The sequence below is a fragment of the Acanthopagrus latus genome, chromosome 11, assembly GCF_904848185.1.
Source record: "Acanthopagrus latus isolate v.2019 chromosome 11, fAcaLat1.1, whole genome shotgun sequence".
NCBI lineage: Eukaryota > Metazoa > Chordata > Actinopteri > Spariformes > Sparidae > Acanthopagrus > Acanthopagrus latus.
Window position 1 is genome coordinate 8,691,914 of NC_051049.1, and position 14,595 is coordinate 8,706,508.

Genomic DNA, 14,595 nt, shown 5'->3' on the forward strand with positions numbered 1-14,595 from the left:
GTAAGCACACAGCTCAACAAAGTATCAACGGTCTTCTTTCTTTTTGAAAGAGAAATCTTGCACATTGTTTATTAAACCACGTACGTTTTATTTAGCAGTGAATAAGCTTTCTCCCAGATTTTGGTTATTATTTAATTTTTCAGACCATTCTAACATTATTCACATAGAAGTTGTTTTTAGATTTTTTTTTTTTTTTCTTTTCGGCCAGTTTTCTAACTTTTGGAAGTGAACGTTCAAAGGCTACAGATGATAAAATCTGTATCGCATTAACTGATTATAACTAGAAACAAGTTGCTGGATGGAAATGAGGAGACCTATGTTATACTTGATTTAAAGAACTGTATTTAAAGACTTTCATTTCAACACATGTAAGCCCTACAGAAAAGTAACATTACAGCTTTAGCAGTTTTAACCCATGTGAACTTGACTTTACATGAGGACTGTCGGCAACTGAATGAATAATAACTGCTCCCAACCTGAAGTCAGTCAGTCACTCTGTGTACATGTTTCACAGTCGGGAGCTCTAATCATCCCAAAAATGTGAATCACCTACAGGTGTTCCGTGGGCGTGATTCAGTTGATAACCTGATAACTTGTCCGGTACAAGTATCTGTAGGCGTACACCTACCGAACACCTACCGATGACTCGTCCAGTTTACATTGTCAGTAGTTTCTTCAGGTGCAAATAAGGATTAAGTGAAATTGAAAGGGGGCAGATATAAATAAGACAAAACGTTTCAGAAGCATCTGAGCACACACCAGCATTCCATGTGACAGATGTGACATTTAAGAAAACACCTGTTCAACCAGACACTGTGAGTCATCCTGTAAAAGCCAACCAGTCTACAAATTCAGGTTTTTTTTTTTTCTTTTTTCTTTTTTTGAAGTTGGGGGCTGTTGTCTGTGAGGCAGACATGAACATGATATCAAGTCATATATACGCGATCTGAAGATGAATGCTGGACTGCCTCTGATCTGGTCTTGATTGACATTTTGTTTGTACGGTAATATGTCATGTAAAAGTCCCACCCTTACCCATGGGCACTACGAGGCTACCAAACTGTTAGCCTTCTGGTTACAAGATCAGAAACAGAGGTACATGTCGGTAAAGTTAAGACGATTAAATGTCGGGATACCACCTCAAATGTTTTACTGCTTTTGATTATCCATTTACTTCTGTTATCTTTTCCAAGCATTGTGCGTCTTTTTGTGGTTGCACTGTAGGCTTCGCTAAAATCATGATGATGATGTCTAATTGGACATGCAATATGTTGATTTTGTGTAACTCCACTGGCAAGAATTTCTCAATATACGCCATGAGATTGCTGCACTGTGTCTCCACAGTCTGTCCAGCGCCACACTGTGATTAGCTTTCTTTACAGTGTTTGTCTGATATTTCACCACTAACTTCACTCCACTTCTAACAATGTTTTAGGCGAGCAATCAGCTGTGTAGAATTCAAGTATTCACAGACTGAAACCGAATTGGAAGCTTTTTTGATTTGACAAGCGACCGGCTGGTTATAACGGCTACAGCTAGCTATGATAGCCAGTTAAACCGAGATGTAAATGAGATGAAAATATTAAATGTTAAAGAATGCATATTGAATGTATATCTGTCTTTCTTTTTTTCTTTCTGTCGTTATTTTTTTTCTTTCTGTCTGCCTGTTGTGCGTCTGTCTGTCTTTCTGGCTGTCCGTCTGTTGTGAATCTATCTGTCCATGCATCAGTCTGTCTTTCCTTTTTTCTCTTTCTGTGTTTGTCGTGCATCTGTCTGTCTGTCCTTCTGTCTGTCTGTCTGTCTGTGCCACTGGTTAGCATACAGTTTGGACCACAGTCATAGATTACGTTTCACCTCCAGTCAAAGGAATCTACTCACAGCAGCTAAGTGTGGTTGTAGAGCTGTAGACCACAAGGAAGCTGATCTTTAACTTTCTATTTGTGTGGCCTGTTTACTTTGGCCTGGCCGCCGAGGCCTCATTAGATTTGTGGAAAGGATGGAGGCGCCTCCATAGATGATATGGCGTGTCGAGTCTGCACATCCCTCTCAATGCAGTTACCAGCATTTACACACAGGGGTCACTGAACATCTGTCGCTTCACTGTGACGTTATCTACTGTGATTCCTGCAACGTCTGCTTCATTTATTATCAAGCCGACACTCGCAGGCGAGAGTTAAACTGCCAGTGTGAGAACGAGACCGCAGCTTTCTCCCAAATAAAAGCCGCACATCCAATTGTTACAGGGAATGCACCTTTCTTCTGACAATGCATCAACAACAACACTGAGGGGGTCCACCGGTATTTATTTTTTTAGTCAGCACAAGCCTTCCTGGAATTGTACAGTATGCATTAAATCTCTATAAATTGCTCACAAATGCCTTTTAGCATGCCTGTGAGGCCGAACGCAGCTGGAGAAGCTGACATATACTGGCAGAGAGCAGCAGGGGGGGATTCCCTGTGCCATCTCTCAAACTCTGTGAGTCTGTTTAGGGAAGGCAACAATAAACTCGGCCAGCAGTCGACAAACAGCTCGACAGAACCCACTCATGCTGCGAGATAAGGTCTATGAAGCCCAGTGTGGAGGTGGGACGAATAAACGTCGGGGGGACTCCCCTGTCCATATATTGGGAAATCTTATCTCTCTCTCTCTCTGAGTCTGTGTTTCTCTCTCTGTCTGTCGCCCCCCCCCCTCCGTCTCTCCCTTTCTTTATTTCCTTCTCTTCAGCATCCTGTCTGCAGTTTCATCTCACCCCTCTCTCACATGCACACACAACACTTTTTGATTTTCCATAGAAAGGTGCTAGAGATGTTTATCTAGGTCTCTCTCTCCGTGTCCCTCTGACACTGTCCTGTGTGATGCATATATGGGTTCATAATGACTCAACCAGCAGCAGAAACCTGTTCCACAGTGCTCTCCACTCCCCGCAGCCATCACACTTGCTGTTTTGGGAGCACAGTACCAAAAAGTGTGGGTGTGTGGTCCAAGAAATGTGCCCATCGTCTCCCTGTGTGAATGAAATGGAAAGTATGAATTTACCAGAAATGTGGGCTGCAGATCATTCGATTATATAAACAATCATTTCCTCAAATAACTAAGCACATTTTGCTTTTTGGTCAAGCTCCTTGCAAAGAAGAGAGCAATGCAAAACCTCCAATGTTTGTTTTTTTTTTTTAACCGACCGCGTTACTCTGCAGCATGTCAGCACTTCAGACTGTCGCACATTTACCATAAACGGACCAGACCGCGCCACACACGCCGTATTTCTTCTCATGTACACATGCACATGTGCTGCTTTGGGGCACACAGCAGGAGGAGGGCGCCGCGATTCAAGTGCAATTGGAGAAGTGAAGGCAGAATGTGTGCACAACATGACACCACAGAGTAAATGATAGATGTGATGTTAGGTTTTATGGTCCCCTTGCAGCGTGAGATAGCAGCTCTCGTGTGTTTAACTGTTTTTGGGGGGGTTTTTTTGCCTACTTGGGGGCAGCAGAATCCAGATGTGAGTACGACAATGATATGGTGTCACAAAAGTGAGGTGGCAAACTAACAGTTAACAGCAGATATGAGGTGACATTTTCATTCATTTGGAGTTGTGTTTCTGACTTCCTGGCAAATGATAAAAATCCAATATTAACTGTCTTTTGAGCTCAGCTTTTGGTCTCTACCAGCTGGTCATTATTAGTATTAGTTTTTTTTACTGATCAGTCCAACTAACTCAGATGCAGGTGTGCTGGAAAGTGTCGCTTGAGTCTTGAAAATAAAACCCTGCTCCTCCACAGCGTCACATTTTTTTTTCATTCTACTATGAATACATTAAAAAAAAACATTTTCAGCTGCCAGAAAATGCCACGAGAGTGTTGAGGGTGAGACAAAACCGTGAAGTTGTGGGCTTAAAACAAAATGAGCTGAAACTTGTGAAAATGCTCCATAAAGCTGAGGGGGCACTGCAAGTCGAGTCAAGAAAGTGTGTTGTAGACATGCATAAAACGCCAAGTATTTACACCAAATACAGAAATAGGTCAAACAAGATGACATAAAAAGACAATAAAGAGTAAAGTGAAGAATACAGATGAGTGTATAGTTCAGGTGATCATTAGCTTTCATACATTTATGGATATTTATGGAAACTTTAGACCTTTTCACCAAATACAGTTTGACTTGTCACAGTACAGGTGTAGATAATAAATTTAGAGATTAATGAAACTTCGGGCGAAGACTCTGCGGCTTTTTGTAGCATTCAGCCGCTTCTCGCTTGTCACGTTGGTTGATTCAAAAGAGCCGAGGTGATGCTGAACACGCACAGTGCCCTCCAAAAACTGTTGGAGCAGCCAGGCCAGTTCCTTTATTTTATTTTATTTTAATTTTGAAAACATGTGGGTTTGACATCAGAAGATAAATATGAGATGAGAGATCAGCAGCTCAGCTCTTCATTCCAAATATTGACATCTAGATCGGTCACACAGCTGTGAAGATGGCATCACTGTAACGGAAAGCCACATTTTTTTAAGTGAGCAAAAGTCTAGGAATGGATAGATTAGAGTAAATAAAACATAATATTCATTTGCATATGTGTTGCTTGCAATAAGTGCATAAAGCCTGCAACCCACTGACCATCACCAAAACTTTTCATTCTTCTTTTTCTGATGCTCTCTCCAGACGCAGCCTCTTCCAGCTGATGTTTGATTTGAGGGGGTTTCCCCCTTCAGTCTCCTCCTCAGGTGGTGAAATGCATGCTCAACAGGGTTCAAGTCTGGAGACTGACTTGGCCGGTATAAAACCTTCCACTTCTGTCCCCTGATGAACTCCCTGGTTGTTCTGGCAGTGTGTTCTGGGTCATTGTCTTGCTACGTGACGAAGGATGCATCACTTTTTAAATTGGTGTTACATCATCAATGAGGTTTGTTGCACACGTCCCAGAGGAAGTCATGCAGCTATTTTAGGGTTTGTCTTCGCAGCTTTCGCAATGTTTCTGTAATCAACTGCTGATGTTTTTCGTCGTCTACCAGTTCGACATCTGTTGCGGCGTACACCAGTGGTTTATGACTTTCTTCAGGACATTCCAAACGGTTGCACTGGCGATGGCCAATGTTTGTGCAGTGGCTCTGATTGCTTGCACAGCTGGGCAGCAAGAAACACCTGTCAGTCACATGTTCCGTTAATTTTGCTAACTTGAAAAATGGGTGGGTCCAAACAAAAGGTAAAAGGTGCTGTCTTAAGTTTCCTACCAGATCTAGATGCAAATACCTGGAAATGGAAGCCGTCATACTCGTCTCCTGTATTGCATTCGTTTTTTGACGTCAAAGCCAAATGTTTTCAGTGTACAGCAAAAATAAAGGAACCGGCCTCGCTGTGGCTGGAGAGAATAATCACAGGATGTTTATGTTGACCTGAGTGTTGAAGCCACGTCAGATAACATCTGCTGATTTGTTAAAGGAACCGAAATCACATTTTCTCTATAGGTGTCTTAATATGAGCAAGGGGGTCCTACATGAAAACGCTATCTAATTCCAAATGTAGAACAGATTTTATCTTGTTCAAATTGAAAAATTTGTATGTGAAAACGTAGTACCATCTGATTACAGACACAATGACTGTTGTAGGGCTGTCGGCTTGTTTATCCCGTCAAGCTAATGTGAACAAACCACAGTCCCGATGAAACAGGGCAGTTCTTGTCTGTTAAACTCTAAATAAATACTAATGAAGTTTTTTGTTTTTGTTTTTTCACTTTTGAAAATAAAACCAAATTTTTCAAATGCAAAAGAGCATTCAGTGGAAATGTCTGAGTGCACGAAAACAGCTTTTTTTTTTCTTTCAGTGTTTATATGGAACTTTTTTTTTTACCACGAATGTGCTTTTATGTGCACGTCACGTAAATCGATGTTTTGGTGAGAACAGTTTTTGACAGGAAGCAACCCTTCTCTCCCAAATGTCATATGACTCTGTGGTTTGCATCTAGAACAGTAAATCTATCTAAATCACATTAATGCTGAACCTGTATATGAGAAAGTGTGATGACATGTTATGTCAAACACACAGATCCAAACTCTCACTGCGTGACAGAGTTGGTGTAGAGTCCCATCTCTTAATAAAGAGTTTGACAAACAAAATGACTTCAGTTGTAAAACTGAACCAAACTAGGGTACTTTTTTCACCATCAACATCAAAAAGCTTTCATAGATTGAATCTCGTTTAGTTTAATGAAACTGAGCCACCGTTTTTTTTTTTTTTTTTTTCTAACAGAGGTGTGAGGTGGTATGAAGATGCCCCTGCAGAGCAAAGCCCCTGGGACTCCCCCATCCATTTCATCCTCTTTTCTATGAAATGTTCACGTTATTCATGCTATGGGAAGCAGTGAGTGTCACAACCTCCCTGAACATGAGATGCCACATCACGTGCATGGATCCAGCACCTAGCACAGGTTACTTTATCAGCGAGAGTGTGTGTTCAAACAAGATTGCGTGGGTCCCAGTTTAGTTTATCTGGCGATGCAAAACACATTCCTGATCCGCATGTGGGGGTGGTAACGATAGAACTGTTTTTAGACAAGTACAGCGACGTGTATGATGGTGCATAGCGACTTCCTTCTCCAGATGTGACCTTTGCAGGTCAGTAGACCCTAAGCAGCACGGAGAGACAGATTCCACCCTGATGATTTGATATACGAAACCTAAGCCAAAGTGGGTGAAACTACTTGATAACTGTTGATTATTATGCTAACTTTGGGGCGGAAGATTATCTACCCGACACTAAGAATAGTATGTTGATCACAAAGCTGAAGGCACACTTTGTGTGGGATACCAAAATTAGTCATTTTCTGATATTGGACCACTGCACACAATTACTACGAGTTCCAACGAAACCAAAGAGGGTAACTGAATTTATTTCCTAGCGATATTCAAATTGATATCCTCATTGATATCAAGAACACTCTTTTGTTGTAGAATGATATTGACTTTAAGTAATATCTTGAGAGTTCAGGACTCGAGGGGGGGAAAAAGGAAAAAGGTGTCACCGTGGGATTGTTGTTACACAGTCCAAGCCTGACGCCGGCTGGAGCTGATGTGCCCCAGCATTGGCAGGGACGATGTAAACTGCCTGCGAGTAAACAAGACAGAAACAATGCAATGAATTGAATATCGAGGCAAGGATTTTTGTCAATGATTCAGGCGGCCCTGTGGACAAAAGCAGTATAGACACCACCGCCCCTGTGTCTAAAGATCTTGATCTACGAAAAAACAAAGACAAAATGCATTTATTGGCATTATTTTGGCCACATAGATACGTGTATCTGTTTGGACTTGTGGTTAAATGAATAACTCTGACTTTGTTTTAGTGCCAGTTTGTATCACAAGGCCAAAGATCGGCTTCATTCCCCAAGACAAGACTCCTCGACTCCTGCTCAGCACTATACTGAAGAATAGCAGTAAGGTGACGATTCATCCGACCTGGATAAGCCTTCAACTGACCGGATGAAAGACATTAGGAAGATGACTACAGAGAAACAGCCGATCTTCTCGCTGATGGTCCTTTTCTGCAGGCCTCAGTTTTTAGATTTTGACTGTTTCGGGTTCAACAGGTTAAAAGTTATTTGCGGGACGTTGAAGAGTTCTGTGGCTGCGCTGGGCTGGGCTGTGGTTGATGTCGGTGAAGACTGCACACATGATGAAAGAGCAGCTTAAACGTGCTGTCTTTGCTGCGCAGAGGAGAGGAAATGCAGCTCCAACAAAGACTGGGAGACTTTTACCAGGTGAATTTCGTTCGAGCTCTCCAGAGCGGCTCTTACTCTTTGTCCCGGTAGAGTGTGGTTCTCCTTCTAAAAAGTCAAATCTACATGTAAAGTCTTGAAAAGTCAACGCCTCCAACTCCCAGCGCCTGGTTTATACCTCTACAGTCTGCATATGTAAGTAATGACACAGTTTCTTAAAGTCTGGAGGTGAAATACAGTGGATGTAATCAACAGGTAATGTTAGCCAGGAAGCTGCTAAATGCTAGATCAGTAATAGGTTATCATGTAGTTTTACCTCAAAATATGGTCCAAATCCCTCTAGACTTTCATTGTCCAAAAACGTTGGACAATGTCTGCTCAGCAGGTGATCAAATGATGACAATTACTCAGATTCCCTAAGTTGACACAACCTGCAACCTGCCAGACAACAAGGTGAGACGAGTGTACAATGTGAAAACAAAGTTAATTTCCTTGGCCCTGCTGAAAAACAATTGAGTTTATGAGCTTGTTGTTTTTTCTCCGTGTAGACGTAAAACAAAAACTTGTCGTGAGTCCTTTCCAGCAACTCCTGTGGTCTCACTCCTCTGTGGGAGCTGTCAGAAAGTGGAATTAATGCTTCTGGAACTGGATTCTTATGGGAAAAAGAGCCATGGCTCATGTAAGAGATCATTATCGGGAAAGAGTCATTAAAGTATAGTTTACCACAAAATGGAGACAATAGGAGACAACCATGTCTCCTTTTTGAAATATTGTTTTATGATACTATCATCTGTTCCTTGTCATTTCCTGCATATTTGAGGAACGAGCTGCTGTGATTTCGGACAGAGGGTCCATATGAAGTAGCCAGGAACGCTTTGTGTGCACAAAGAGTGGATGTAATGCAACCTGATGCACCTGCAAAGATGTAAAAATAAATAAATAAATAAATAAATAAATAAAACCCTCAAACAGGAAACTGAAAAGCCCTTTTGAATTGCTGTTACGAACTCTCACAGGGCTACCGTACAATAGACCGTAGTCACACGGCAGCTGTTTTTCCTCTGACATCTGGTCGGGGAGCTCAAATGTAATGTGTTCCAAGTCGCAAGCCGTATAAACGTGTACCTCTGGATTTTCAAAAGTATACAATTTACAACTTGGATTACAGCATTATAACATTACACTCGCATTCCAGCTTCGCACCCAGAGGCTCATAGGAACATGGCCGCCGTGTGAATGAGGTGTATTGTAGGGAGAATCTATAATATGTACTCCGATTTTGTAAGTGAAGTGTTTCATCATATTCAGCTGAATCAAGTAGGGCCGTATTACCGATAAGGTATGAAGAAATTCTCCTCCTTGGGAGTTCACATCGACATGTCGACACCCCTTAGGATGTCTGTGATCTCAGGCTGAGCTGTGCGTGTGTGGGTGAACCGTGTGAAGCGTATGAATGGACAATTTGTTCACCTGCCTTCGGCATCAGGCAGCTACACAGGAAGTCAGCTGAACTGTGTGGTGTGAGCGCTGCAGTCATGAAGGGGATGTTTCTGTGTCATAGCGGAAAACAGACCAGTGATATTGGTAGACTTTCTGTGCTCCAGCTTCACCTCCCCCGTTAGATCACAAGTAAAGGAAATGGATGATGGCGGGGAGACCGTAGGCGAGCGCTACATGTAGAGCACACACTAACGCACAGTGGGGGGGATATAAAAGACGATCAAATGGGCAACCTGATGGACTGTGGTAAGCATGGAAAAATAAATGGGTTTTTTTTTTTTGACGTAAAGCAGCACACCGCAGAATTTGCCAAACACACAAGAAGGGGAAACATCATCTCCTGACTCCTACTCCCTGTCTGGGACTGTGTTTGATTGATCTTCTTCACAAGATGTGGTTGTTTGGTGTCTCAAGGCAACAAAACTTAAAGGTCATCTGAGGCATAATCTAAATCGCACCCGAGGGGTCTATAAAGGAGTATAGGCGAAGTGTTTCGCTACCATAGCGTGCGTCAGTAGAAGATGGCACATAGGCGGAGAAGTAGCCAAAGAAGAATACCAAAAATGTGATGAAGTTTTAAAAAGAAGTTTCTGGCAGCCACCCATCGCCACCGTCGCCACCGTCGCCACCGTCGTCATCGTAGCAATAAGCAATAAATTGTAATCTTGATCACAGAGTAAAACAGGGACGACGGTTTAGTTCTGTTAGAGTTTAAAGTCGCACCACATAGTTTTGGGTTCAGAAATTGTAATCAGAAGAGAGAGATCTTAATTTGCTAATCAGTAATGCCTAAACAGACAAAAACAAACTTTTACTCTGTTTATTTTTGGCGGACCCCGCCACCTTTCCACCTTCAAAAGGTGTTCTGGAGGCCTTATTTTTCTCTCTTGTATGTTCAGTCGTGGAAAATAACATCATATTATGTCATTCATGTTGTTTGCTATAAAAACATCACACAGTGGTCCTTTAACCACTTTGAAGGTGGAGCCTATTTTTACAATAGATGCTAAATATTGTACCCACAACTGTACTCACTCACTCACTCACTCAGGTACTGTCATGTCCTGTTCATGAATCATCAAGATCCACTCTTATTGATCTGAATCCATCAAGTCACAACAGGAGCAACAAGCAAGCAATGTAACACCTTTGTTTTCTTTGTCTTACTGGAACTAAGTGTAGATATTGCAATCATTTCATCACTGGCCTCCTGCATTTCATTTCTGGAAATTAATGACAAATCGATTTCAGTGGTAGTCTGGAATGTGACTCTGAATTCAAAAATTTACAGTCTCGCCACAAATTTCTGTTTTCTGTCTCATCTTCTTCCTTCTTTAGCTGCAGAATTAGGTCATTTGTCTGTGCCAAAACAAGACAGATTTGTCTAAAAGAAAACTATCAACCCCAAAGCAAGAAAAAAAAGTAAAGGTTAGTGGCAATAAGCGTCGGAGTTGTGGTTAGCTAGAACCACAGTGTCTGGGGTAAACGTCACCTACTTTACATAATCATTAATGCTAACATGCTATGCCACTGCCATCTTACCAACTGTGAGACAAAGGTCACTTAGGACTAAAAGATAAAATATGCCACTGTTAATCTGGTGAGGACACCCTCTTTTTTTTTCTTTTTTTTTTTTTTTTTTACAATTCCTTTGTTCAGGTTCATCCAAATAAATAATTCTCCACTGAAACATTATGGATTTGGCAAAAAAAAAAAGAAGAGTCCTTTGATGGTGGTGTGTTTATAATGTTTCCCAACCATTTATCTTCATTCGGTTTATATATGGATTTATATCATTACACCTGTAGTTCAGTTATGAAGTAATGTCTTATGTAATCTGTTCAGCAAATTAAAATCCAATTTACTCACTTTATCTCCATTCTTTGGTTTCTACCAACTCTTGAGGGAAACATCTGGCTATTTAGCTGCTAAATGCTCCTCTGTGTTCAGCAGCTAGTCTTGGTCTGCCATTTGGTGCTGAGCAGGTAGAGTTCGGTGAGTATTTAGACTGCTGTGGCAGTATGAGAGCGAACCAAAACGGTCACGATGTGAGCTGGACAGTTCAACAATGAGCAGAAATCTGCCATGAAGCTCTGTAAAGACGTGAGTAGCTCCACAGAACAGAGAACAACACACAGAAATGAATAATGTATAAACACACTGATATTAAATTATCCAAAGAAAACGTGTGTAAAAAGGCACTTTGTGTCTCTCCCAGATACTGAAAGCAGCAATTTCAAGTCTGAATCAAGGATGCATGTTTACATAATCTGATGAGATCAAAGGTCAGAGTCTGATGTCATTTTCTCACCCATGGAACATGATCCTATTTTTACTTTAACCACAAATGTCAGACATCAGAGATGGAAATTAGAGGGGGCAATGTGGTCAGACTGTTTAATATTCCACAAGATTATTAGCACTTCCTATGCTGTAATATAACCACCTGCGTCATCTTTTGATCCAAGTATAGTATATATATATAGATAAAGACCACATGGTAAATGACAGGAAATGACCTCAGTTGCTTTATTGTCTCAGTAAACAGTTTCCTAATGAGTCTGTTAATGGTCTTAATCTCTAGTTTCAAGTCTTCTCCAACACAGGATGATGTTGATTTAGTTAATTGTAGTCCCATTTTGAGTAAAAAAAGACAATAGAGCAGGTTAGACTTCGGGGCGTGGCTAACAGGTGATTGACAGTTAAACTGGCGTGTACTCGAGCTCTCAGCCAGCTCAACCCTCTCGTCAAAATACGGACACTTCTGCCTCCAAAAAACATAGATGGTACTCCACGGACCGTCTAAACTGTGGCTTTACATTTGGATTCAAGTTAATGAATTGGACATTCGTCTGAGCTCATACAATCTGGATATTGGTTGCAATTTCTGACTGTGTTGTGAGCAATTCAGTTTTATCCACACTGACGAGTACAAAGCTGTTTGGTTACACTGTCTATGAAGCCCACGTCTTTAACGCATTGTGAAAGTACTTACAGTGCGCTATAATGGACCAATAGTGACATATAGTCATAATAACACTGAATATTCATAATACTTTACAGCAATAATCATAACTCATTATAACAGCAATGTCTACAATCACTTTTAAACATGAATGGATATACTAATGGAGTCATCCATTCATTGTACAGTATGTTAGTGCCTGTTAAAAGTTTTGTTTTGTGTGTTGTTCTTGCATTGATGTGATCATCTTACGATTGACTTAAAGGAGACATATCGTACTTTTTTCGTTTTCCTCTTTTCCTTCTGTGATCTCGACCATGTTAATGATCTTGAGGATTAAACAAGTCTGCAGCAGCAGAAACTCCTCTCTCCCACAGAAAATACTGCTCCTGGAACGCCCCATCTGTAGTTCCGCATTTAATTCCACGACTCTGCTACATCACACGACATCACCATGTCACACATTTGCATAATGTATGCATAGCAGCTAGTTCAGCACATAAGAATTAGTTTATCACGGCTGCTCAGTTGTTGTTAGCAGTGTTGGCTCAGGTGTGTGTGTGAGCCGCCCGATCAGACCAGACAAGGTATTCAGGAGGAGGGGCCTTAAAGAGACAGGCGCTAAGACAGAGTGTTTCAGGGAAATACGTTTAACATTTTCTAGCGATAACCAAAAATAAAATTACGAACAGGCGGCTGTAGCTCAGCAAGTAGAGCAGGTCGAAGTGTCCTTGAGCAAGATCCAAATTGCTCCTGATGTGCCATCAATGAAGGCCCTGTGATGAGCTGGCGACTTGTCCAGGGAGTACCCCGCCCTCGCCCAGAGACAGCTGGGATTGGCTCCAGCAGGGAAGGATGAAGCGGTTACAGACGATGGATGGATGGATGGATGGATGGATGGATGGATGGATGGGAAATTATGAACCTGAAAATTAGCATAAAATGTCTTCTTTAAAGAAAACCGTTATAGTGACGTTTAACCAGATTGTAATGTATTTGGATTTCATTCCGTTACTTAAATCACCCCCCCAAAAAAATCACAGTATAACCCATTATGATAGTGATTATAATATATATAAAATTATTATGATGTATTACAACTATCGTTGCAAAAAAAGTGATTGACCAGTAATCATCAAGTTTTGACATTTGACCTCATGAGTCATTATAAAATGCTTTATAATGTGTTAGGATTATTGTTATGAAGCATTTATGACTGCTTAAAACTATGAGCACAATGCAACGCACTGTAAGTATGTATATAATACATTATCGATGTTAGTGTCACAATATGTTGTGATTATTGATTAAAAAAAGTGTTATGAATATTCAGTAGTGCCCATAACTATGATAATAAAGGTAGATTTACACATATTATAAGTTTGTACATCGTCTATTTAGGTATTTATTCGTATTAGTGTTTGTTTTCAGTATAAGTAGGTATTCACTTTCTCCCTGACATACTGAGTGAGTGATGAAGTTGCACCATTAGTCAGTCAAGTGTTGGAGTTTCCCAGTTGGCCACTGCCGTTTCAAAATGAATAGGTGCAAACAGTCGTGACTTGTCCTCATGAACACATTGACCCCGGGACTGTAGTTACCATGAGGACACTGACATCATGTCTCCAATAGCCTGATACACATATTTGCTAAAACTTTTTAAGTCATAGCTACAAAAAAAATGGTAAATTTATATATAATTAAACTTTGGTTAATACTTAGTTTACTGTTTATTGTTGTAACTGATTTTTTTATATAGAACTTTTACAATTGCTTAACTTACTTAATATAATTACACATACATGTGTCATTTATTAATGATGGTTCTTATAAAGTGTTACCCATGCCAGTAAGGTCTTTTTAGAAAATGAAAAAGTTTAAAATGTTAGTCAGAAATTGAGTCAAATTCTCATGCATATTATTTCCTAAGAGATTACTAGGTCCTGTCAGATTGTAGAGAAATGCATAGATTTATACTTAAATCAAATTTATAGTAGTCAAAATCTTCTCGATGGGTGGATGTGGGGCAGGTCTTCTGCCCTGATTGACCCTACAGCAGTGTACCAGGTGTCTCAACGCATTTTAATAGAGAAACATATTAATTTTCAGTGCCTCCTCTTTCTTAGGAGACATAAGGTGTTTGGCATGGACCCAATCCTCTCAGAAATGTAAAAAATGTAGAGCAGTATCACTTGTGGCATCATTGCATCATCATGTGCAATAATAGTTGCTGCTGGTATGTTTCTACTCTGTGTTCTTTCATACTTTTTGCTCTAAACGAATTTGTGTTTATGTGTTTTGTCTTTACTGGTGTTTACGGTTTATTGCGAGAAACTGCTGCAGTGGTTTGTCCCAAGAATTGAACTGCACAGTTTGTATTGGTGTAATTCAGATACTGATAACGATTATAACCTTTGAACT